Below are 26,282 nucleotides of genomic sequence, written 5' to 3'. Positions count from 1 at the left end.
TAACTACAATGCATGTCAACAGCTTAAGTATCATTGAGATCACAAATGAGAACATTTGTGCGCTTGTTTATACACTAGAAGGAATCACACTGCTGGTTTCACAAGCAAATAGATGAAAAAAATGAAGCTATTAGAAATGATGCATTCTTTTCGTGCATGAACGTGATGCACCGCTTCACTACTGCAAAAATGTCCTGAGGTAACCCAAACTGGAAAGCAAGAACATTTGGAACTAACAGGTACGAAATATGGGTGAATTATCATGCCCGCAACTGTTTAATACATTTAATTCAGTACATTAGCTTTAGTTTATCAAAGGGTTATTCAGTTCTGTGAACGAAAGAAGTTGCCGGCGGACTTGAAAAAAACATACATTGATAAGGCTACTCAGTCACCCATGGCTACGGCTACAACGAGATGAAAAATGTGACGCGCGTTCTGATACCTCTTTCGTGAATGTGTGTATAATGATGGCCTCATAACTGAAAGTTTATTTCGGAAACAGCTACGGAGGGTCCTGACTGCCCATACGTAATGCAGCATCTAGTTCGCCAACTTGCCTCCGCCTGTAAGTTAACGAGACGAATATATCACATAGCGATTGAAGTTAAGCGATTGATGTTAAATGACTCACCGGTATTGCTGTCCCCAGTCGCAGCAGGACCTGGCCAAAGCCACCTAGAAAAAAATGTAAGGCCACCGCATCACCTCCTCTCCCCTGTCAATACGTCACGAGAGTCGGATGGTAGCGGTGGATGGGGGAGCGCTGAGTTTCTAGAACGCGGCGCGCGTTCTGAAAACAAATTTTCTCCGTGGCTGCAACGCTAGAGCGGCAACGCGTGGAGCATTTGCTTGGTGGCTTTGGTGGGGCATGCTGCACCGTGAACGCGATTGCTTTTCTTCGATTGTGCGTGCTTCGTCGTACACGGAAGCGCAACGATGCCTGGCTGTTGTTGCGCACCAAACTGCAAGTCCAATTATGACGGAGGACAAAGTGTCCGAGTGCACAAGTTCCCATCTGACCGAGCCACTCGGGAAGCATGGACGAGAGCAGTTCCTCGGAAGGACTCCTCGCCAACGAAGTACACAGTGGTAAGTATTTCTTCTCTCTATTGTTATTCTGGGTTTCCAGACGAATAGGTTTCGTCAGCATAGTGCGCAATGCATTCGTGCACGCGTGCACAATAGATGGGTCTCTGCACCTGTCGACGCGCTTGTAAATTCAACATTTTCGTCGAGATTCATACCTGTAACGGCTTGTTTTTTTTTTTATTTCAGCTCTGTGAAAAGCATTTCTTGCCATCGGATTACTTGAAGATGACATCTTACACGGACGTCAAGACAGGAAAAGTGGTCGAAGTTGCCATGAAAAACATCCGTCTGAAGAAAACTGCAGTTCCGAGCTTGTTTCCCAATTGCCCTGCCTATTTATCGCGTCCGCAAGTGTGCGTTCGAGAAGCGCCGGCTGCCAAAAGAGCGCGCTTGGAAGCCACATATTTGCAAAAAGCAATAATGCTCTCTCAGCAAACCCAAGCAGAAGAGGACGCCAAAAATCTGGTTGGTAGCTTTGCGGACTTGCTGAAGGCCTTGCCAAGCTTTCAGTGTTCGGACTTCTGGACAGTTTTGAACAAGGGCTCCAAGGTTTTCTTTTTGGACTTGTCACTTCAATTCTCCTGCAGTCCGTACTTCGGTGATCGTGTCCACAGACCTGCGCGTCGAAGTATTTTTTGGTGAAACGGGTGTGAGGAAGTGTGGTGATGTTTTAGTTCCTGAAAAGCTGTGCGACTTGAGAGATTTGAAAAGTGTGTTGCACATGATCGAACAGACACGTAAGGATATCAGCACTGAGCGTTCTGAAAAGGCCCGTCATCTACTGACATTGGTTTCGACATTGCTAGAGGAAGTAAGTGGAAAACATTTCGCATGCGAGTTGCAAGAATGGCATTTGGAAGTGCTTAAATTCTTGAAGAGTCAAGTTGATCTTGTTTTGAAAGATGCTGGCCGATATCCCCCCGATTTATTGGTTTTTGCTAGCCTTTTGTTCACAATTTCACCTCATGCATATAGATTCCTGAGAAGTTCGATGAAGCTTAAGATGCCGCATCCTGATACGATCAGAAGACTGTGTTCATCGTGCGATGTACGCCCTGAAACGGAGCAGCAAGAATGTAGCTGTCTTTCCTATGCAAAGCGTATTGTAAGCACGTATAAAGAGCATGAAAAGACTTACGTTAATGATTGATGAGATTCACCTTCAATCATTCTTTTATTACAAGGCTGGGTTGGTTACTGGTGCTACGGTAAATTCATCGACTGCAGCAAAAACTGCCCACGTATTTATGATACAGAGCCTGCTTTCTTCAAACAAGGATGTCGTACACATCCTTCCTGTGGCACAAATCGATGCTAAGGCGCTGCACGACTTCCTTCGTAAGATTGTTCTTTATCTAGAGGCATCTGGTTTTAGAATAATCGCAGTGATCTCGGACAATAACTCCACAAACAGAAAAGCCGTGTCCTACTTCGCTAAGCCGGCAAGTGTCAGCATTGTTTACCAGCATCCTGCGGACCCATCACGACCCCTGTTTTTTGTGGTGGACCCAGTTCACATACTAAAGTGTATAAGAAATAACTGGCTGAATCAAAGAAACATTGGCAAATGCATGTACTTTCCTGAACCGAAGAGTGATGAGGCTGAACCAAAGATACTTACAGCATCTTTCAAGGTATTATGCCAGCTGCACGAAGCTGAAAAGTATGAGCTCTTGAAGCTAGCACCAACGCTCACTTCGAAGGCACTGAACCCCTCAAACATGGAACGGCAGAACGTTAAACTGGCCTTAAAGATTTTTAACTCATCTACTGTTGCTGCTCTCAGTGTTGCAACGTTCCAGCATGCAAAGGAAACCTCTCAATATGTCGACACCATTGTGACTTGGTGGAACATTGTTAACGTCAAGACGCCAAGAAAAGGACAGCGGTTGCGAGATCAATTGCAAGGTCCAATAGTTTCATCGTCATGTCCTCAACTAGAATTCTTAGAGAGAATAGTTCAATGGCTTGATCACTGGAGAAGCCTCGAACATGACAATGGCCGCTTGACACGTGAAACGCACATAGCTTTCAGCCACACTATCCATGCCTTGCACGAACTTGCCATATACTGTCTCAAAGAGCTTCATTTCGAGTATGTTCTTTTGGACAAATTTCAAACTGATAGCTTAGAGGATCGCTTTGGAAAGTACCGGCAATTGTCTGGTGCCAATTACCACGTGTCTATAAGGCAGATATATGAATCTGAAAACAAATTGCGTTTGCAGAAGGTTCTGGACCTGCCAGATTTGGACATTCTACTACCACCGAGCGCGAACACGTTGGAGACAAGTGTACATTCAGGAAACGGCCAGTTTCAAGTCACTGTGACCGACTCCGACATTGAGAAAAAAACGTCAAGGCTACCGGCACTAACCTATGTTGCCGGCTATTGTGCCCATGCAGCTCTAAAAAAGCTGACATGCGCATCTTGCAGTGAAAGCCTTGTGATGCAAGACGTCGATCTAGATGACCCTGAGAATGGATTAATCACGAAGATGACAAGGGGTGGCCTGAAGTTTCCACGAGCAGTTGTAGTTAATGCTGTACTCTTTACTGAAATTATATTGGACAAGCTCAGGACACCAGAATATGCCGTACGATTTTTCAGCCTTCCTAGGCAGAAAGATACTCTTGTCGGCCTTGTGTTCGCTACCCTTCATGACTTTGAGGATGTCGATGTGTGTGAATTCGGTCATCCTGCACAGGAGGTAATGGGGCATGTTGTAAGTGCTGCAGCGAATACACTGCTGAACAACTTGTGCCGCACAGAAAACGACAAATTACGCAACGCCAAGAACGACCGAAAATTGCAGACCTTGAAGGCCTGAGATGTTTCTCATTATTTATTTTTTATTCATGAAGCTCTGTTTTGTAGAATATCTACGTATGTTTGTGTTGACAGAACCCTTGTAAAAAGAAACCTGTGGCGTAGCTAGGACTTATTTGCCTACATTATCAAAATTTAAACCCTGCATTTTGGCCAATTCAAATGTTATTTGAGTGCATTGTGCTAACTGTTTATGATTCGAACTCTCCATGCTACCGCAATCCATTGATTGTATGTTTTCCTTTAGGACTGAGAGTAGGCCTCTCGTTTTTTACTTACATTTCACCATTATCTCAGTATTTTATGAAGACCAATAAGGCCTGCAAACAAGGCGGGTGGAAATAAAATAACCACAAGAAATGGTACAACAAAGACGGAAGCTTATTCTATTTGAGAATTAGTTGTGCGTGACCCTATAATGATAAAATTTTCACAATAAAATTAACCTCGATATTCGTGTGTCTAGCGAGGACTGTTTTACGCAATGCAAGAGTGAGAATGATAATTGTATATGGAAGATTTAAAATGTTTGTTTCTGAATGCAGTTCTTATCATTTGTGAATAAAGTATATTCTGTGTCTTCAATATGCAGTTTTCCTCTTTCTTTCGTTCCGTCTAAAGTTGAGTGACTAAGCAGCATGCAGTTTGCTTGTCTTAGTCCCGACCAAACATCACAAGCACAATAAGGCAGGTCGTGTTGCGATACACGCAAAAAACAAAAATGTTGCCAATCAAGTAATCTAAGGAAGGTATGAAAGAATGCTGCTTTCTATGGTGGTGTTGACTGCGGTGAACCAGCGGCTCCCCCTTATTTTTTGCGTCAGCTATACGTGTCTTGCTTTGGAAACGAAGCATCTGAATTTATAGGTTGCTGTCACTTTAAGGACAGCACTAATTTTCTCATGCCATAGTATCCGCGACGCGCAAAGAGACACACTGCAAGCGCAACGAACCTAGGCGCGGAAACGCCGACGGCGTCGACTGTCCGGCCCATCCGACTAGTGTGACGTCACACCGGCGTGCGGAGGCCTTACATTTTTTTCTAGGTGGCTTTGACCTGGCTCCCATTTCGATGCAGACGTGTTCCACATAGCTAACGACGGAAACCTAGCTTTCGGGCTTACACCCCAAGTTAAATAACGCAAGCTATCAAAGCGCAATAAACTGGTTTTAGCACAAAATAACCAACCGATGTACGAACCAAAGAATCCGTATCTGCCGTGCACGCAAACATACCGGTAAAAATTCTAAATCCAGGCCAGAGGTCACGGGGGAGTTTGATGACGCTGAACGCTATTTTGCGTTTAAAATGGCAAAAAACAACAAAGTTGGTAATAAAGAGTACAATTTAAAATTATGAATGATAATTTTGTTCGGCGCCTCTAGCGTAAATTATGCGCTCAGTGGGGAACCCTTTTAATTGGTCTACTATGCCTGTTTCTTTAGCAGCGCCGCGCGGTCGATTTTTTCGCCCTCTGTGGCCATTTGTTGAACTTGAGAGTTTTAGGGGCCTGGGCCTGTGAGCATCTGCCGCGGCGATGAAGCGCTCAGTGAAAGAGAGATCGGGCGGAGAGGGCGCCCGGGGGGGCCGCCACTCGGGAGGCCCACCAGGGCGCGCCTCGGTAACACGAGCGGCGAATCAAGCCGGGGAGAAAAGAAGCACGGTTTGCGCGGGAAACCACAGAACACCTATACAAACTTAGAGAAGGGAAGCTGTGCCTTCCACAGTGCAACGGAAATAAGCGTAGCGGTGGCGTCGTGAACTAAAGTATGCGACCACAGATGGCGCTGTACAACAGGAAATCCTATACGAAAAACGTCTGAGGAAATTGGATGATAACAGGTGGGCAGCTAAGGTGTTTAAATACCTATACAGAAAGAGCGTTGACTCACAATGGCGGAAAAGAACTAGGAAGCTAACCAGTAAGTATGCCAGACACGAGGACGAAAAAGGACAGAGCATTAAACGACAGGTTAAAAATGCGGAAGGTAAAAATTGGATAAATTCAATGGAAAAGAAGCATAGTGTAGAACTATATCGATACTGGAAACAGCAGATCAGGAAGGAAGCGTTTTATGATAACTCAAGAGGCAGTGCCCTACTCTTTGAAGCTAGATCAGGATGTCTTAGAACGCGGAGCTATAAAAAGAAATTTAACGAAGAAGAAGACACATGTACTGTGTGTGGTAAATATGTAGAAACGATGGAACACCTCATACTAGAATGTGATGGTATCAATCCCGATGTCGATGCGGCCACAGTCACCCTTCCTGAGGCCCTAGGGTTCAGAGATGATAGTCATGTAAATAAATATGCGGTGGAAATTAGCAAAAGGCGATTGGAGGATTGGTGGCTCAAAAGCAGAGAGGTGACATAAGGTTAAAAGGGTAGGAAGACGTATTTAAAGAAAATCGAGAAATTCAATAACACACAACACAGATAAAAATAAAAGGCAAAATAAAAATCTGAGCATGGTGGCAACTGCCATCGCCCCGTTTCAAAGGGGACGCTCCTACCTTCCATCCATCCATCCATCGGAAACGGGGTTTTGCACAGTATGGCCGCTTTACCAGGTGTTCTGTGGCTTTACTGGGTTTCTGGCTGCTACGCCTCGATCGTGCTACCGCCAGTTTGTTTGCTGTGTGACAAACGTAGTACCTACATATATAAATGTGTAGCGGTGAGTCATATCGAGTTAAGGCACACTCTGAACTGACTTTTAAGGGCATCCCGAGCGGTTTTTCGTTTATTACGCCGCCGTTACCCCGAGTTGTGCCGCCGCGCTCCAGCTGTTGCATTTCGTGTAGGGCTACTGACAGAATGCGGTTTCCAGGTGGCACGATGGCCTCGACTGGAATAAACGCACACGACACCAAAGATTCAGTAAGCCTGCAAATATTTTATTTGCATTTTACAAGTACAACAAAAAGCACACGTCTACGCATCCACACAAACGCGGTTACATAGTCAAAAACATAGTCAAGAAATGGCTCATTAACAAGGGTAGCACAAACGCACAAGAAAGAAGACCTAAGCTACAAAACGTACGGTCGCCTGCTAAGTATAATAATTTCTCTGTCACCGCGTGTCACTTTTATACAGCATCTTTACAGCACTACCAGGCCGGGTAGTTTGGCGGAAAGAACGCAGCAGCTTACGGCCGTCAGCTGCCTCTTCTTTACGGGTGTCATAATTATCCTAATCTCTGCATCAACGTCGTGCAAGTCCGCATACAGGTATCTATATCTGAACCATATGCGCCAGCTTAATACATGTGTAGCGAAATTATGGTAACCACTGCGTCTTATCGAACGTGTATTGTTTTTTCAAATGCGCATTACAGCTGACGGAACGACATATTGTAAGTGAAGCACAAGAGAACAAGGACAAAAGGAGGATACAATACTTGAAGAAGAACTGAAGAATTATTTATTAGGCGTACAGCAAACAAGCGATGACGGAGAACACAATGATGCATCGGCTGTTCTGTGACATCGGTTTGCGCACTTACGGTGTTATGAAGATCAAAGGCATAAAAACGTACCTTCAAGCGTACGCCCTCAACCTCCGCCGCATTCATTATAATCAACGCCTAAACAAAATGAGGCACTATTTTTTGCCAAGAGTAGACCTTTTTATAGCAAGTCCATGTAATGACTCACAGACGAAACAGCACCTTTACGAAAACGTTTTACCGCCGTAGTATTCGAACGCCAACGGCCAGGAAACACATCGATACCGATAGGCTGTCGGCTGTCGGTGGTTAATCAAGTACAATAACCTTGACGCTATGACTAAAAAGCAGCTTGAACAATCAAATTTTAAAAGAATCAACTGTCTATTTGCCTGAGGTAAAAAAACATCCTTAGACACCTCGATTGTTTATGTCAATGGTTTGTGTAAAGTAGAAAATTCAGCATGTTCAGCGCCCCTAGCAGAGAAAGCACAAATTAAGGTATGCGACCAAATTACAGTAGCTCCACTTGCGTGCTTACGCTGAAACGCGCCTCAGTTGATTGTTCGCCCTCTGTGGCCATTTGTTGAAGTTGAGAGTGTGCGGAGCCTGAGGAAACTAGCTCCGGCGCGCTAGCCGTGTCCACCATGTTGCCGTTACCGCGGCGGTTCCTGGAGATCGAGCAAAGCACAACGCCCGATCTGGGGGACGAGGCGTGGGAAGGTACCTCGATCCCCACACGGACAGCCAATTATTTATGCGAACACCCCCTGATATGCTTCGGTGAGCCCGAGCCCACGAGCCGCCTTGCTTCCAGCTCTGGTGTCCCCATTGCCGCTTCGGTGTCCTGGAGGCGCCGCCAATAAGTCCCCGTTGGCGTTATGGTTTCCTGGAGGCGCTGTCAATAATGCGAAATAATGACACGCTGTTACAATTAGTAAAAAACACGATTGAATAAATATAAATACATCCAGCTGCCAACTTGTGCCGCTAAGTCCAGCACTACCGCGCCCCGCGACTTCTGAAACAACAGTCAGAACTTCGCCCCTGAAGGTGCAATTATAGTGACCTAGATAGGGGTAGTTGCACGAGGGCGATCCGTGCGCCGAGGCCGTTTTCACGGAAAGCCGCCAGATGTCGCTGCTGATCCTTTCCCCGCAATAGGCATTAGTAAGAGGCGATTGGAGGATTGGTGGAAGAAAAGTAGGGAAACGACAAAAGACGGAGACGTACAAAAGCACAGTTCGCAATAGGGTATCAGAAAATTCGGGCGTGGTAGTTCACGGTGTTTTTTTAATTTTTACATTGTTTAACCTAGGTAGGACATTAGGCACTATAATAGAAAAAGCTTGGTGGCGCAACCCACCGCCCCGTTCCGAAGGGGACGCTCATAACATCCATCCATCCATCCGTCCTGAACCGCTGTCGGCGCTGGTTCGGCGCGCTCATCGGAAGAGTGCGATAGGTCCGAAGCGCATGCTTGGCTCCTGAATGCTTACATTGCTCACAACGTTAACAAAAAAAAAGAATAAATAGTTTTGTCTATAGTGAATACATTTGTCTCGGAAGCTCTGAGCAGTGAGATTTTAGGTACAAAGCTGGCTACACGAAACTTCAAGGAACTACGTAGGTGTGCTCGGTATGAACGGGTATACATCAAGATGCGTCCGCCGAGGCCGCGATTGCAAAGAAATATTTCTGAAAGAATGTATGAAAACATTTTATTAGGGACAAAAGCATTGCTACCAAACAAGCGTTAGTGCAAATCTAGGCACCTAGGTCATCCTGCTCAGCTTGATGTGTTTAGCTCTCTATCGCTTTGCGTTTCTCGAGTAGTTTATACCCTTCACTAAAAAGTAGAGACGCGTGAGGACACAGAAGGAAACAATTCTCATGCTTACTTCTTCCTTGTGAAGGTCGCATCCAGCACCACTGGAGCAAAGAAGATAACTTTTTACAAGAGCCACAACAACGCAGATGCTGTTCGTGTGCAGTTCTGAAACGCTGAAACATTCTGTGAATATATTCTCGAGAGCTTCAATGAAGGAGTACAAATGTTGTGACGGATACAAAAGTCCGCCCCAATCACAGTGCTCAGTGTATTTTGAGGATAGCAGGTGTGCTCTGGCTTCTGTTCGTCTGACGAGAAGGAGCTGCTAACATGAGCAGCAGTAAAGTTTCAGGACGTATTTTCTTGCTACGTAGCCTGCTACATAGTATATTAGCCTCTGGTCACTCTTCTCTACTACTAATGATGAGTGGCTGGCGCGAGGAGCTTCTACTGTGGCTAGAGAGTTTTCAGCTTCTTCTAACCTCCCTTGAGAGAGCAGCTCATCAACGCTGTTTGGAGTAATGGGAATTTTGTCATTCACGCTGAGAAGTGCATTTATGATATTATGGTTGCCATTTGCACCGTCCACACTCCTTGCGATGTTGTAAAATGACAAACAGTTTACTGTGATAAGAAACTGGTCTGGCGAGGGGTGGGCATTACAGCCGCTGGATTGGCGAAATGCCGAACATATGCTCTACAGGGTCGGTGCTGAGGCGAGCGGTCATCAAGTACTTGAACCCTACATTCTCTGTCAAGTACTTCATGAGAGACAATGTGCTAGCAATAGTGACTCTCAGTCCTGTCGCCGTGGAATCACTCAGAAACCCACCCTTGTTAATGGTACCAGCTTCCCACTTGTTGAGATAAACGAGAAATTCCTCTAAAGCTGCTGAAGTAGTCGAAGCAGACTTCAAAGCTAAAATAAAATAAAACAGAAACAAAATACTCAAGTTAACTGAAATAGGTTCACTGGTGTACAATCACATCATAAATGCAACTTACTCGTAGAACTTTACCGTGGCCACTATTCTGCCGCATTTTCTTTCAACCTCTTTCTTGTAGAAAGACAGAGCCCTCAGGACACTCGTTCCGAAAAGTTGAAGGGCATAAGATACTCTCATCTTTTCAAATGTGTTGCGGCTCAGGTGTGCTTCGGTAAATCCTCGCATGACATTAAGTGTGTGGTCAGGGGAGTCCAGAAGAAATGCTTCTCGAACGGGTTCCACTGTCACCTAAGAGAGCAATAGAACTGCATGTGTGATTATCTAAGATTCAACACCTGATAAGTGGCCTAACCGTAGCCTACAGTAATGCAAGTTAGTAATGCAAGTACAGCAAGTTATGCTAAGGCTTTTTTTAAATCACAGTGTCATCTACATGCCTTTCCTTCCCAAGTGATGAATCCAGTCTTCAGAAGGCCATTCCTCAGACACTTTATGAGATGAGGAAAATCAGATACGAAGTGCAATTTTCTCTCAGCATCAACTGGGTGGTCAAATTTGCAGGTAATATTCTTTGATGATGCAGACACCTCAGCCAGCCTCCACATCCGCCTATTCCACGTGGCTCCATCACATGTGATATGGTCTACGAAGATGCCAGCTTTCTCCACAATAATGACGGCCTCAATCATTATCTTTAATAAAATGTCTCCTTTGACATTCCCTTTGGTTGCAAAGGCGCCGACAATCAGGCTCCACTTCCCCACAAAAGGCACAAACATAATTATCATTCCGTGGTCGCTTTGCTGATACCTCTCTTGTGGCTTTGTGAAGTCACCAAGGTCGACAAAGCCTTGAATTTGACCCGATGATGAAACGCTGAAATGCTCGGACAGCTCGATCTCGTCTACAAGAAGTCATCCGTGCCTTCGATATTCAGACATAGCTGACGTCTTCATTTTCAGAATATTCATTACTGTCATTACGGTCCCGATACAGTCTTTGACTATGGGACCTCCTCCTGCATACTAAATACATGTAATTTGACCCGAATTCTAACAATAAATTCTGATTCTGATTAAAGCCGAATACCGACCTATATAGGACGTCATATATTTCCTGGGTGTCGTCTTGCTTGGCAAGACAAGGATCTCGTGTTTGCGGATGTGATCATACAGGCGTGGGCTCTTGAGTTTCATCAAAATGCATTCGAGAAGCCAGTTCTGCGCATACTGCATACCCTTCCTGCTCGCTCTCTTCGATGCCTTGAAGCACTGCCGCACACTAGCCTGCTGCTTGATGGAAGGCGCATTATGCTGTTCTCTAGCATCTCGTCTTCACAATTCTAGCGTTTTTTGCTCCCATTTCCTCGAGCTTTTCCGTCAGACCAAGTAACTTTGTCTTCATGCGGCGATTTTACTCTCCGAGAACCCGGAGCTTTGCAACAGGCGTCCTCTTCTGCTTCCTACGATTCACATCGCTTCTACGAGTGAGTAAGGCCTTCCGCAAGTACTTGCATGAATGCAGGATGATCCTGCAGTGGGTTGAAAAAAGAGAAAGCAATCCATCACTGCACATATCAGCTTTGAATGCCATTCACTGGGCTCTTCTACTATTTGGAACACTGATGAGTAAATCAATCAACGAAGAAATTCAAAATACGCGAGAGGAATCTGGAAAGCATAGCACTCATAATTGAGAGAACAAAATAAACGAAAGCAAACGACAAAACACACGTCCATGATATTACGCATTAAATTTCATTTTTATCGGGGCGGAGCACAACCTTTTCAGAGAAATTTAGGAATAAAAAATTTGTAGATGCACACAGTCTTTGCGCACCAACATATAATGACTGCGTATAGTTTCACATACTCACCTGCTTCCTTTACACTTCCGTTGCACTTGCAGCTCTGGACAAGTCCATCTGCAACAATAATTTGCTGCTTCAGTCCCTCAGTTATGGACACAGCAGCAAAATGTTTTAAACTGCCTTTTCCCTTGCAAACTTCCAAAGAGTGCTGCCTTGAGCAACTGCGTTGCCTCGTCTATCGTCCCTGCCACACTTTAAGACACGAGTGTCTTCCGTATGTGCGGCAAATGACTGCACTAGGGCTGTCACCGTAGTTCATAAGCACAGTCTTCTCAACACTGACAGTGTTTTTCTCACAATCCAAGCAAGCCGAAACATACCCAACGCCGTCGTCGTTTGGGAACGTGTGCAGTGCCCAGTGCTCACTAGGTTTGGGAATTTCGCCTAGCTCAAAGGCGCGATTGTCAGCATCGTCACCTACGTCCACAGTTCCACTTGTCAGCAGCTGCAGGTCATCGTCTTGTTGGCACCGTCCTTTCTTTTTTTGAAGGGGGGTGGGGGTCGCAAGGGAGAACTGAGGCAGTTCTCTTCTTCCCAGGGCATTCGCGCGACAGGTTCTTCGAAAGGTATTTTGGGAGATTGGGCAAAATCGTGGTAACTGCGTCTGACGAGAGAGAGGGCTTCCAGCGCGGTGTACGTATCTTCTTCCCTTCGATCACGTGCACGTAATCTCTCAGGATGTATTTCGCCTCGAAATGTAGTTCGCACGCGGCGTCAGTAACTTCCAGGGGCTTGTCCTTGCGGTGTAGGTTCCGCTCCCAAGACCGGCGCATTTCATCATCCTCAGGTACACTGAAAAGAAATAACTTTGGGGCATCTTTCACCCTGCAGTACCCAGTCTTACAGCCAGGCTCATAGCGGTAGTTCTTTCGCCGCGGTCTCACCATCTCATAAGTCAGTACCAGCACTTCTTTCAGCACGTGCCACCAACAAAGAAAACACGTCCTCGCGTGGTCTAACGCGCGGATGGAATGCGGATGATGATAGTGATCTAAAGCAAGGAAGGACCCTTGATTCTGCAACGCGGCCCGATCCTGCGGCTCCAGGTGAAAGGCGCAGTGGCGCCACGACGCGGCGCGTGGAGATGTCCGCGCGTTTCGCCTCGCCGGCGCTGCTTCTCTCCGCTCTCCCTCGACCCACTACCGCTATCTAGTTCACTGTAGTACAATAGCAATCAAAAATACTCGTCGCACACGAGCCCACGGCTCCGGGCGCAGGAGTGGCTGCGAGGCCACACCGCGGCGCTGCTATCTCCATCGGGCGCCTACTTTGAGGGTGCACCGAGTGACGCCAATCTTCGCCCTCACTCTCGGGCGGCCAAGTCACGAGCTTGATAAATTTCAAGTGCAGCGTCCAGCTGTTTCGCAGCTGATGGTCAGTGCACACGAGGGCGCTTCCATTTGCTTCGTTTGCCGTGCGGCCGTACTTCTTAGCAGGGCGGCGGCGGACGGCTTCCGGGCACGGCTGGCAGGTTCGGACGTTTTCTGCACTGTGAGCCTAGTAACGCTCTCGCCTTAAACGAGAACGGAACATTAGTCAGGACGGGCCTTGACTCCAACAAAGTGGTGGCTATAGTGTACTAGAATATTTATTTATTTATTTATTTATTTATTTATTTATAAATACCGCGATCTTAAGCAAGATCTCAGCAGCGTGGTACACGAGTAAGTTACAAAACAAAATAAATACAAAAATGGAGAACTGCACTAAAAAATTCTTCACACAAGCGCAAAAAAAAATACAGGTGCTAAAACAAGCGCCGCAACGTTACTTCAGCGATTTTTCCAATCATACAGTCAAACAGTGCTATCACTAACAATCTCAGCAAGGGCAAAAAAGGATTTTTAATAAAGATATGTGTCGAAATGTGATAATGAGTTCTGTGTTACAGTTTCATCGGCCAGCTTATTCCAATTTACTATAGTTCTAGGAGAAAAGGAATACTTGAAGCAGTTGACACGTGTTGTAAGTGGAGTTACAGCTAGTGAGTGTCGCTGTCTGGTAGCGTAACTTGTTGTACAGGTGATAATGTGAGACGTGTCGATGTTGTAGTGACCATTTATTAGTTGTAAAAAGAATTTTAAACGGCATACACGATGTCTATCACTTATAGAAGGCAAACTGCTCCGAGATAGAAGGTTAGCAATAGAACTACTCCCATATGTATTGCAGATGAATCGAACTGCTTTTTTTTTTCTGTAAGCTTTCTAGTTTTCCAATATCGCTTTTAGTGAACGGGTCCCATATAACTACAGCATATTCTAAAACGGGGCGGACGAGTGTTTTGTATGCCAATAGATCGACATGCTGTTGATGTGGAGGATTTTAATACGCGTGTTAGAAAAAACAACCTGCGGCGACAGTTTGCTATTACTGTGTCAAGGTGCTTTGACCAGGAAAGATCCTTTGTTATTTGGCGCATTATAGTCTGCACGGCTGCTGCGCCATAAAAATCTCAAATCATCACCATCCTTTGTTATGTACAAGCCAAAGTACTTATATTGCGTTACCTCTGACAAAAAAAGCATTTTCTGTGCCATAGCGATATAGCAGTGGCTTCTTTTTTAATGTTATCCGCATATATACTATCTTTTCGAAAGTAATGCACATTTGTCATTGTTTACACCACTCAACTACCTTATTAAAGTCCCTGTTTAACCTGAGTTGGTCTTCTTCCGTTGTTATTTCATCGTACAGAACGCAGTCGTCATATAAAGCCTTATTTTAACAGAGGTTAGTGACAATATCATTTATATATAACGAAATAAAGGGGGCCAAGAACGGATCCCGGTGGGACGCCAGAATTGACAACAGCTATATCAGAAGTTGTTTTATTTACAGTAACAAACTGATGGCGGTGTGTAAAGTAGGCTTTAATCCATGCTAATATTTCATCATTTTTTTAATCGCAGCTCCTAGCTTGTGAAGCAATTTAACATGAGACAGCCTATCAAACGCCTTGCTGAAACCACTGAATATCGCGTCTGTTTGTTTCCCTTTGTTTACAGTGCTAGCAAGGTCATGTATGATTTCAACTAGTTGAGTGGTCGTCGAAAGGCCACTTATTAAACCATGCTGCGTGTTTTTAAAAACATCATGTTCGTCTAGAAAACCAGTTATATGTTTATGAATTATATGTTCTAAGAGCTTACAAGATGTTGATGTTAATGAAATCGGTCTGTAATTTTTGAAAGCATATTTAGCGCCAGCAAACAAGGACGGAAGGGAGACGACAACACAATGCGCTAACTTCAACAACTTGATTTTCAGGAAATACACACCCGCCGTGGTTGCTCAGTGGCTATGGTGTTGGGCTGCTGAGCACGAGGTCGCGGGATCGAATCCCGGCCACGGCGGCCGCATTTCGATGGGGGCGAAATGCGAAAACACCCGTGTGCTTAGATTTAGGCGCACGTTAAAGAACCACAGGTGGTCTAAATTTCCGGAGTCCTCCACTACGGCGTGCCTCATAATCAGAAAGTGGTTTTGGCACGTAAAACCCCAAATATTAAAAAAAAAAGGAAATACACCTATATAACCCGTGCACAGTGGCGCCACCTTATCCAAATCTTACCCATCCAAAAAAGCCGTCTCCTTATCTAACAGGTCGATCGAAGGGGCACTAACACACGTGTCTCTATTCCGCCAGATAGCCCGAGCCTCAATAATCTCTCGCACGTCTTTATCTTTGTGCTTCGCAAGAACCCGGCAGGATTCATACACCGGCGCACAGCCGCATTCTTGACAGTGGGTTGACAGATGACCGTATTGCTTATTTTTCACAGTTTGGCAATGTTCCCGTAATCGGTCATTAAGACATCTCCCTGTCTGCCCGATGTATTTTTTCCCACAGGATGTGGGAAAAAAATTATTTTTTGGATGGGTAAGATTTGGATAAGGTGGCGCCACTGTGCATGGGTTATATAGGTGTATTTCCTGAAAATCAAGTTGTTAGAGTTAGCGCATTGTGTTGTCGTCTCCCTTCCGTCCTTGCTTGCTGGCGCTAAATATGCTTTCAATTTACCAACACGCCCAACAAATGGCAATGTTGTAATTTTTGATGCGAGATTTATCCCCCGATTTATGTAAAGGTTTTATTCTAGCGATTTTCCAGTCTTCCGGTAATGATCCTTCTTTGATTGACCTTGCAAATAGAATGTACAGGTATTTTTCCCACCATTCAGCATAACGCTTCAGAAAGCAGTTCGGAATGTCATCTGGCCTTGGAGATTTTTTAATGTCAATATCTTTAACAATAAATTAAGAATACCCTGTTTCGAAATAACAATGTCGGGAAGGGAAGACAGTTCAGCAGAAAAGCATGGTAAACAGCCATCATCACTTCTGAATGCACTCTTAAAATGGTTATTAAAAACAGAACACACAGTTTTCTGATCCCGCACACTTCCTCCGTTTATGAAAAAGGTGTCGGGAGATGAAGAGGCCGGAGTCACAACCCTCCAGAATTTCTCGGGAGATGATCTAATAAAGTCTGGTAGTAATGTGCTGTGATAATACTCTTTATCTTTGACAATCTTTTCGTGAAGTTTTTAAGACAAGTTATCAATATCGGCTTTCAGTTCTTCGGCGTCCTTTATTTTGGTGCGTTTCTTTTTTAATCGCTTAAGTTTACGCCTCATCTGTAACGCCTCCCGCGTAACCCATGGCTTACGGCGCTCGGACTTCTTCACTATTTTAGGAACGAAACGTTCCACACAATCGAAAGTGAGGCCTTTGAAAAAAAGCCAGAGGTCGTTTACACTACAATCAAGGCCTTGAAAGTGATCGTAGTTAAAAGCTAGCACATCTATTAAAGAAAGCCTTAGGAGCTATGCAAAGGGGGAAGGCAGCTGGGGAGGATCAGGTAACAGCAGATTTGTTGAAGGATGGTGGTCAGATTGTTCTAGAGAAACTGGCCACCCTGTATACGCAATGCCTCATAACCTCGAGCGTACCGGAATCTTGGAAGAACGCTAACATAATCCTAATCCATAAGAAAGGGGACGCCAACGACTTGAAAAATTATAGACCGATCAGCTTACTGTCCGTTGCCTACAAAGTATTTACTAAGGTAATCGCAAATAGAATCAGGAACACCTTAGACTTCTGTCAACCAAAGGACCAGGCAGGATTCCGTAAGGGCTACTCAACAATAGACCATATTCACACTGTCAATCAAGTGATAGAGAAATGTGCAGAATATAACCAACCCTTATATATAGCTTTCATTGATTACGAGAAAGCGTTTGATTCAGTCGAAACCTCAGCAGTCATGGAGGCATTACGGAATCAGGGTGTAGATGAGCCATATGTAAAAATACTGGAAGATATCTATAGCGGCTCCACAGCCACCGTAGTCCTCCACAAAGAAAGTAACAAAATCCCTATAAAGAAAGGCGTCAGACAGGGAGATACGATATCTCCAATGCTATTCACAGCATGTTTACAGGAGGTATTCAGAGGCCTGGAGTGGGAAGAATTGGGGATAAAAGTTGATGGAGAATACCTTAGCAACTTGCGATTCGCTGATGATATTGCCTTGCTTAGTAACTCAGGAGACCAATTGCAATGCATGCTCACTGACCTGGAGAGGCAAAGCAGAAGGGCGGGTCTGAAAATTAATTTGCAGAAAACTAAAGTATTGTTTAACAGTCTCGGAAGAGAACAGCAGTTTACGATAGGTAGCGAAGCACTGGAAGTGGTAAGGGAATACATCTACTTAGGGCAGGTAGTGACCACGGATCCGGATCATGAGACTGAAATAACCAGAAGAATAAGAATGGGCTGGGGTGCGTTTGGCAGGCATTCTCAAATCATGAACAGCAGGTTGCCACTATCCCTCAAAAGGAAAGTGTATAACAGCTGTGTGTTACCAGTACTCACATATGGGGCAGAAACCTGGAGGCTTACGAAAAGGGTTCTGCTGAAATTGAGGACGACGCAACGAGCTATGGAAAGAAGAATGATGGGTGTAACGTTAAGGGATAAGAAAAGAGCAGATTGGGTGAGGCAAGAAACGCGGGTAAACGACATCTTAGTTGAAATCAAGAAAAAGAAATGGGCATGGGCAGGACATGTAATGAGGAGGGAAGATAACCGATGGTCATTAAGGGTTACGGACTGGATTCCAAGGGAAGGGAAGCGTAGCAGGGGGCGGCAGAAAGTTAGGTGGGCGGATGAAATTAAGATGTTTGCAGGGACAACATGGCCACAATTAGTCCATGACCGGGGTAGTTGGAGAAGTATGGGAGAGGCCTTTGCCCTGCAGTGGGCGTAACTAGGCTGATGATGATGATGATGATGACATCTATTATACAGTCATCCTGTGCTCTTGAAAAATTTGGAAAATGTTGAACCAACCGTCAAGACAACTGCTTTGTGATCAGAAATACCGGATGAGATGCAGTCATTTACCGGTACATGAGTACATACCGGTACATGAGATGCAGTAATTTATGGCGCCACTTACAAAAACAAATCAAGAATGGACCTTGAATAATTTTGAATTCTTGTGAAATTCTTAACAATTTGTAGTAGATCAAAGGTGAAAGCTATGTCAGTCATAACACTTTCCGCACTCTGAATTGAATACGAAGAAAAAGCTTCCCAATTGATATTTGGCAGGTTCAAGTCTCCGGTTAGTAATAATTTATCTTCTCGCGTTACATATGAATGCATATAAGTTGACAAGCGCTCCAAGTTATCAACAGTGGAGTCAAAAGGTCTGTACAAAGCTGCAAGGATATATCTAAAATTATTCACGTATAATTTACAAAATATGCTTTCTACATCCGGAACATCAGGCATTGTCTGTAGCATAATGGAAGATTTATACAGTACAGCAATACCTCGTCCTTTTCTATCCCGGTCCCTACGTAACACTTTTAAGTTCTTTGGTACGAATTCACTGTCAAATATATCATCGCTTAACCAATTTTCGGTTATTACGGCCACGTCGGGGTATAGTGAAAAAAGCATGCTCTCAAGCTGGACAGTCTTATTCACGACACTGCGGCAATTCATGTTAAGAATTGGAAAGGGCCTACTGCTTATCTTGTGAATTCATTTATTTTTAGTAAGTTGAAAGCGCTTATCTTTAGCTTCGTCCCATCCAAACATTACACCGTCCACGCTTAACTTATGAAAGAACAACGTCACCTTAGCATTGTTTTCTTTTTCCTGTTTCGCACTTGGACACAATTTTTTTCTTATTTGACGCACTCCGAATGAAAAGTCTTCTCTTACGGAAAGGTTTGTTCCTTTTAACATTGAACAAGATCTGAAAACGGTTATTTTCTCACGATAATCCAAGAATTTAATTATCACTGGGCGGCCTTTTCCGCTCTTTTTGCCTAGCCTGTGACACCCCTCCATGCCACTGAGACTGAGTCCCAATTTATCCTTGAAAAGATCATTTTGTAACATTTTTGTTAGGCTATCCGATGTTTCATTGCCATGTTCCTGTATCCCATTAACGATCAGGTTCTTCCGTCTACCTCTATTTTCTTGGTCATCTAACTTATTCTGTAAATATGACACCTGTGTTTGCAAAGTAGCGCCAGACGACTTCACATTTTTAAATTCTTGTTCTAAAGATTTCAAGAACAGACGGTTAGCCTTTAAACCGCTTAATCTTTCCTTCATATCTGTTATATCTAATTCCATTCTATTTTGACTCGATAATAGGCTGTTCATGGTACTCATCATGTTATTCTGACCATCAAGCAGCTTCATCAAGAGTTCCTTCTCAGTTGGACCTGGGTTTGCCTCAATATTGCCTCATGATAAAAGATTCAACACAAAAGGAAGCATATCAGACATCAGTGAGCATGGTAGCAGCATCAGGAAACGGTTGTCACTACGATAGCGCTTCTTAGGTAAGTAAGAACTAACCTGCACCGAGAAGCAGAACGGATTTTGGAGCATCGTTCCCGAAGCGCTGCTACCAAGCCCATATGAGGTAACTTGCAGTGCGACTCATTTTGAAGCCACTGGAAGTCCCACGTGATTAGACGTCACAGAAGAAGGCGCAAGCGCGGACGTCAGGATGAAAGACGTGATGTTCTCGCTGATCTCGCACATGTCACCATCCACTGATACCCCGATGACGCTGTCACCAAGATTGGGACAATGAAATCCGTGACATGCACAAGCACGGTGCGGGGACCACACTGTGATCAGGGCAGCGAGAACCTGCACCAAGAAGACCGGATTTTGAAGCATCGTTCCCGAAGCGCTGTTGCCAATCCCACAGGAGGTAACTTGCAGTGCGACCCGTTTTAAAGCCGCTGAAGGTCCCACGTGATGAGAAATCCCACGTGAGGAGCAATAATGTCCTAGTGGCGCGAGCAAACGCCAGTAGCCGCCGTCGGTGGCGCTGCTGTGCTTTTTTCTAGTTGCTGGTGCGCGGTCGGGCCGGCTCAGATTCTTTATTCTATGCACGCTCTGCGGCTGTTTGCTCCGTGTGTTTTTCGAGCCGTGTTACGTTCAACCAGAGTCCTTCCATTTTTTTTGGAAAACATGGAAGGACTCTGGTTCAACGTAGCCATGCTTGTGAAAAACAGTAGATGATTTGAAAAAGAAGGTGTATCCCTGCATCTACTGCAGTACAGGAGGTACGATGCCATAAAGAAAGATGGACTCCCATTGCTACGCTCCGGGCTGCCACAGCGATTATCCGGGCGCTCCGAAAGCGTTATTGTTCGCCGCACCAACGGAAAATGAACTTCGGAAGAAATGGGAGCGCAATCTGCGAAGCAAGCCTCTCACTGAATTTTCAGCGATATGTGAGCGCCACTTTGAGCCTCGATACGTTTTGAGGGATTACGTCCACAACATCAGTAGCACCGAAGTGCGACTTCATCGTGGGAAGCCGTCGCTGGCGCCTGGCGCGGTGCCTACTCTCCTGCCCAACTGTACGACCTACCTTTTGGTCGCACCTGTCAAAGACAGGCCGTTAAGGAAGAGGCCAGCCACAGCAAGTGCACCGACGGTAAGCACGAAGCCACGTAAGAATGCACGGACCACACAAAATGAAAAAAGAGCGGCAGATGGTCAGCTCCGCCAACCACTTCACGAGATCGAAGTCGAGAGTGCGCAAGATGAAAACGGACAGTTCACGGAGAATGAACCGTTCGCAATTAGCTCGCTCCAAGCAGTAAACGTTCCCTCAAAGCTCTGGTGCCGCTTTAACTGTGGCAGTGAGTCAACCGTAGTTTTCGCGACAACGTAGGTACGAAAGCAAGAAAGGCTCGAGATATTGCATGAAAAAGTTCTGCATTTCAGTGTGCAGTAAGACGAAGTGTCTGCTCAACTGTACTTTAGAGGTGTGCCGTGCCAAGACATAGTTGTACGCACGCATGCCGCTGCGAACCATTTGCTGCACGAATCTGGCAGTCGCATGATCTGCCAAGGAATAATGCCGGAAAGTTACTTTTATGACCTTTCACATATTTTAACTCCGAGGTTGCAGCCTGCTGCTGTGGTATTTGGGGCTCCAGCATCCAGTGACAGCCGCTTAATTTTCTATATCGCTGCTTGTGACGAGAAAGGGCATTTTAAAGACAGGCTGTGAAGCCTGCCTGAACTTGCTACTGATCACAAAATGGTCAGCAAGAAATTTGAGGCTTGCAGAGTTTGCCATATGAAAGACAACGGTGCTTTGTTATATCCTGCCTCCCCTTTGTATCAGTTTATGGCCAACTTGGAGAAAGACCTCAATTTGTTATAGTCTTCTTGAGTTGCACGCACACAGTGTTTTAGATGTTTTAGATGCTGTTAAAGCCAGACGGCAGCATCAACTTGGCTGCCCTGATCACTGCGAATCCATGACAGCAGAACTTACTGCTTTCTACATCACCCCCAGGCTGCATTTTTTCACAAAGAGCGTGAATAAGTGTAATGAAAGAAGGCGCCAGGCATCAAAATATATTAAGCTCAGTTGATGTACCTAGAACTCCATGCTACAAAGTGGTTTTGGTTATGTGTTTTAACAGTAATAGTTACTTATGCTGGTGATTAGATGCTCAGTGTCTAGGGAAGGTACACTTTAGGGTTACTTTATAGCTGTGCTATTTTCATTGTGAATAAAGAAAAAAAACTAACCTGGATATTTTTTTAGCGTCACTCTGACAGTATGTGCTGAAGGCGCGGCAAATTTCTTAGGAGCTAGAATTTTTGGGGAAAATGTGAGTTTGTATGTTCGCAATTGTATAGTCAAAAAATAATTCTGGGGTTTAATGTGCAAAACACACTACGATCTAATTACTTGGAAGGCAGTAAAGGGGGAGGTGGGGCACATGAATAATTTTGACCACCTGGGGTTTTATAACCGGCAACAACACGGACATTTTAGCATTTTGCCACCATGAAAATGCAGCCAACGAGGCCATTATTTAATCCTACGCCCTCGTGGTTAGCAGCACAATTCACTGCGTACTTTCCGGTCATTCGTGATAAGCATGCGATTTAAATGGAGTGGTATTTATTTATTTATTTGTTTATTTATTTATTTATTTAAAGAATATTGCATTAACTCCAAGCAGGAGCAGGCACAAATGGGAATATATCAGAAATCCACAACAGCAATAAAAACCAAATGCAATAAATCAAGACATGAAACACCGCATATAACAGAATGCAAGTACCCTTTACCCATGCATTTTCAAGTTTGTAAGACATGCTTCGGCACTTGTGCTGTCTACAGTATGTTTCGGTAATTTATTCCAGGCACTTATGGTTCTCGGAAAAAATGACTATTTAAAAGTATCGTTTAGAGCATTGTATTGCTGTAGCATGTTCCCATTATCAAAACGCGAGCTTGTGCGCAGAGTGTGAGGAGTAATGAAATTGTGATTGTTGATTTGTATTGTGTTGTTATACATTAAGTACAAGTATTTTAATCTGCATTCGGTACGCCTAGCTTTAAGTGTATCGATACCAAGATAAGCAATTATTTCTGTCACACTGTCAGTGCGCTTATATCGGTTGCAAATGAATCTAGCCGCGGTTCTCTCTTTCTAATTTGGCAACGTTTTTCTCTGTATAAGGATCCCATATACACGAAGCACACTCAAGACATGGCCGGACCAACGCTTTGTATGCTGCTAATTTTACGTTCATAGGGGCTTTTGAAAGCTTTCGATCGTCGAATGAACCGGAGAGATTTAAAAGCTTTGGTGCAGACTGTATCAATATGAAGGTCCAAACTGAGATTTTCTGTAATAGTGATTCCGAGATACTTAACGGCCGGTGATTCCTTAAGCACAATGTCATCCACAGAATAAGAATGTTGTAAAACGGTTTTGTTCCTGCATACACGGAGGACATGTCCCAATTCTTGCACCAGCCTGAAACTTCTGTGAGGGTATCATTAAGCGTAATTTGGTCGTCTACAGATTAAACCGAGGTATAATAAACACAGTCGTCCCCGAAAAACTTTTATCTTAATACCACTGTGTATGACTTTCACAATGTCATTAACATAAAGGAGGAATAAGATCGGTCCCAGAACTTACCCTTGCGGTACCCCTGATATAACCTGTAATGTTTCCGAGCAGTACTTGTCAACTGTCCCCATAAGAAAGGGGACGCCAAAGACTTGAAAAATTATAGACCGATCAGCTTACTGTCCGTTGCCTACAAACTATTTACTAAGGTAATCGCAAATAGAATCAGGAACACCTTAGACTTCTCTCAAGCAAAGGACCAGGCAGGATTCCGTAAAGGCTACTCAACAATAGATCATATTCACACTATCAATCAGGTGATAGAGAAATGTGCGGAATATAACCAACCCTTATATATAGCTTTCATTGATTACGAGAAAGCGTTTGATTCTGTCGAAACCTCAGCAGTCATAGAGGCATTACGGAATCAGGGTGTAGACGAGCCGTATGTAAAAATACTGAAAGATATCTATAGCGGCTCCACAGCCACCGTAGTCCTCCATAAAGCAAGCAACAAAATCCCAATAAAGAAAGGCGTCAGGCAGGGAGATACGATATCTCCAATCCTATTCACAGCGTGTTTACAGGAGGTATTCAGGGACCTGGATTGGGAAGAATTGGGGATAAAAGTTAATGAAGAATACCTTAGTAACTTGCGATTCGCTGATGATATTGCCTTGCTTAGTAACTCAGGGGACCAATTGCAATGCATGCTCACTGACCTGGAGAGGCAAAGCAGAAGAGTGGGTCTAAAAATTCATCTGCAGAAAACTAAAGTAATGCTTAACAGTCTCGGAAGAGAACAGCAATTTACAATAGGCAGCGAGGCACTGGAAGTCGTAAGGGAATACATTTACTTAGGGCAGGTAGTGACGGCGGATCCGGATCATGAGACGGAAATAATCAGAAGAATAAGAATGGGCTGGGGTGCGTTTGGCAGGCATTCTCAGATCATGAACAGCAGGTTGCCATTATCCGTCAAGAGAAAAGTATATAATAGCTGTGTCTTACCAGTACTCAACTACGGGGCAGAAACCTGGAGGCTTACGAAAAGGGTTCTCCTCAAATTGAGGACGACGCAACGAGCTATGGAAAGAAGAATGATAGGTGTAACGTTAAGGGATAAGAAAAGAGCAGATTGGGTGAGGGAACAAACGCGAGTTAATGACATCTTAGTTGAAATCAAGAAAAAGAAATGGGCATGGGCAGGACATGTAATGAGGAGGGAAGATAACCGATGGTCATTAAGGGTTACGGACTGGATCCCAAGGGAAGGGAAGCGTAGCAGGGGGCGGCAGAAAGTTAGGTGGGCGGATGAGATTAAGAAGTTTGCAGGTATGGCATGGCCACAATTAGTACATGACCGGGGTTGTTGGAGAAGTATGGGAGAGGCCTTTGCCCTGCAGTGGGCGTAACCAGGCTGATGATGATGATGATGATGATGACTTGTCAACTTGGACATACTGAACCCGCCGTGGTTGCTCAGTGGCTATGGTGTTGGGCTGCTGAGCACGAGGTCGCGGGATCGAATCCCGGCCACGGCGGCCGCATTTCGATGGGGGCGCAATGCGAAAACACCCGTGTGCTTAGATTTAGGTGCACGTTAAAGAACCCCAGGTGGTCAAAATTTCCGGAGTCCTCCACTACGGCGTGCCTCATAATCAGAAAGTGGTTTTGGCACGTAAAACCCCAAATATTATTATTATTATTATTGGACATACTGATACCTATTTTCTAGATAAGCCCTAATGAATTGGATAAGCCTGTTATTTAATCCGATGGCGTAGATTTTCTGTAATAATTTATTAAGGGGCACTTTATCAAATGCTTTCGCATAGTCTAAAAATATAGCATCGATCTGTTCTTTATTATTAATCACGAGAGCAAAATCATGACACGTGCGAAGCAGCTGCATCACCGTCAACAAACGGCGCCTAAACCCGTGCTGGGCATTTGATAACAGCTTGTAATCTTCGAGAAATACGTTCAGATGTCGGCAGATTATATGCTCTAATATTTTGCAGCTTGCTTGAAGTCAGGGAAATCGGGCAGTAATTTGATGTGCACAAGGAATCAGTTGAATGTGGGAATGATACGAGCACCTCTCCAGTCTGACGGAAGAGAACACTGAGCTAGGGACACATTATAACTGACAAACAAGTAGTGCGAAATCCATTCTGCGTAACGGTGCAAGAAAACTGTAGGAATGTTATCAGGGCCGCCGGCCTTTTTAGAATCAAGAAGTAGCAATACCTTCTCGACTCGTAATGATGTCCGGCATAAAAGAGAAAAACCCTTCTTGCTCGGCAACAAGATCAGTATCTTTACGGGCGTATATGGATTGAAGGTATCTATTAAATTCATCGGCTATTGCTTTTGCATCCGAGACTGGTGAGCCTTTGATCATTAATAATATACTACTGGATTTGTTGCCACCTAGATACCTCCAATTTTCCCGGGGCTTCCTTGAGAAAATTGCCTAAGTTGATAGTGAAGAAATTGTCCCTTGCTTTTTTACCTCAGTTTTCAGTGCTGCACTTAGCGCGTTAATAGCGCAGTCTCGGGGCCTTCCTGAGCGTCTCAATCTCTTAAGCTTTCTTTTCATGTGAACTATATGTCTCATAAACCAGGGGTTCTGTTTTTTCTTGTTAACCTTGTCGGGAACAATCATGGCAATACAATGAAGACAAATCTGTTTGAATTTGCACCACTGAACATTCACGTTGTCTTCAACACTGAAACCGTACAGATTCATTTCAAAGTAGTCTAAAAATACTCTCATATTCCGCCCTGTTGAATTCTTTCACAAC

At 44.5% G+C, this 26,282-nt stretch overlaps 1 protein-coding gene and 1 long non-coding RNA gene across 2 annotated transcripts in view; both read left to right on the top strand.

Moving 5' to 3' along the window:
* The window catches only part of LOC142578567 (uncharacterized), a 93,902-nt gene that overhangs the window by 56,843 nt on the left and 10,777 nt on the right, over positions 1-26,282 (top strand). The gene's annotated exons all lie outside the window — the stretch shown is intronic.
* On the top strand, positions 787-4,507 carry LOC142578566 (uncharacterized). The gene is made up of 2 exons (XR_012827227.1): positions 787-1,092; positions 1,279-4,507. It is a non-coding gene; the product is annotated as an uncharacterized LOC142578566 (long non-coding RNA).

The sequence above is a fragment of the Dermacentor variabilis genome, chromosome 4 (genome assembly GCF_050947875.1).
Source record: "Dermacentor variabilis isolate Ectoservices chromosome 4, ASM5094787v1, whole genome shotgun sequence".
In the NCBI taxonomy this organism is placed as follows: Eukaryota; Metazoa; Arthropoda; class Arachnida; order Ixodida; family Ixodidae; genus Dermacentor; species Dermacentor variabilis.
The sequence above is the reverse complement of the archived record's forward strand: the minus strand, read 5'-3'. Positions and strand labels throughout refer to the sequence as shown.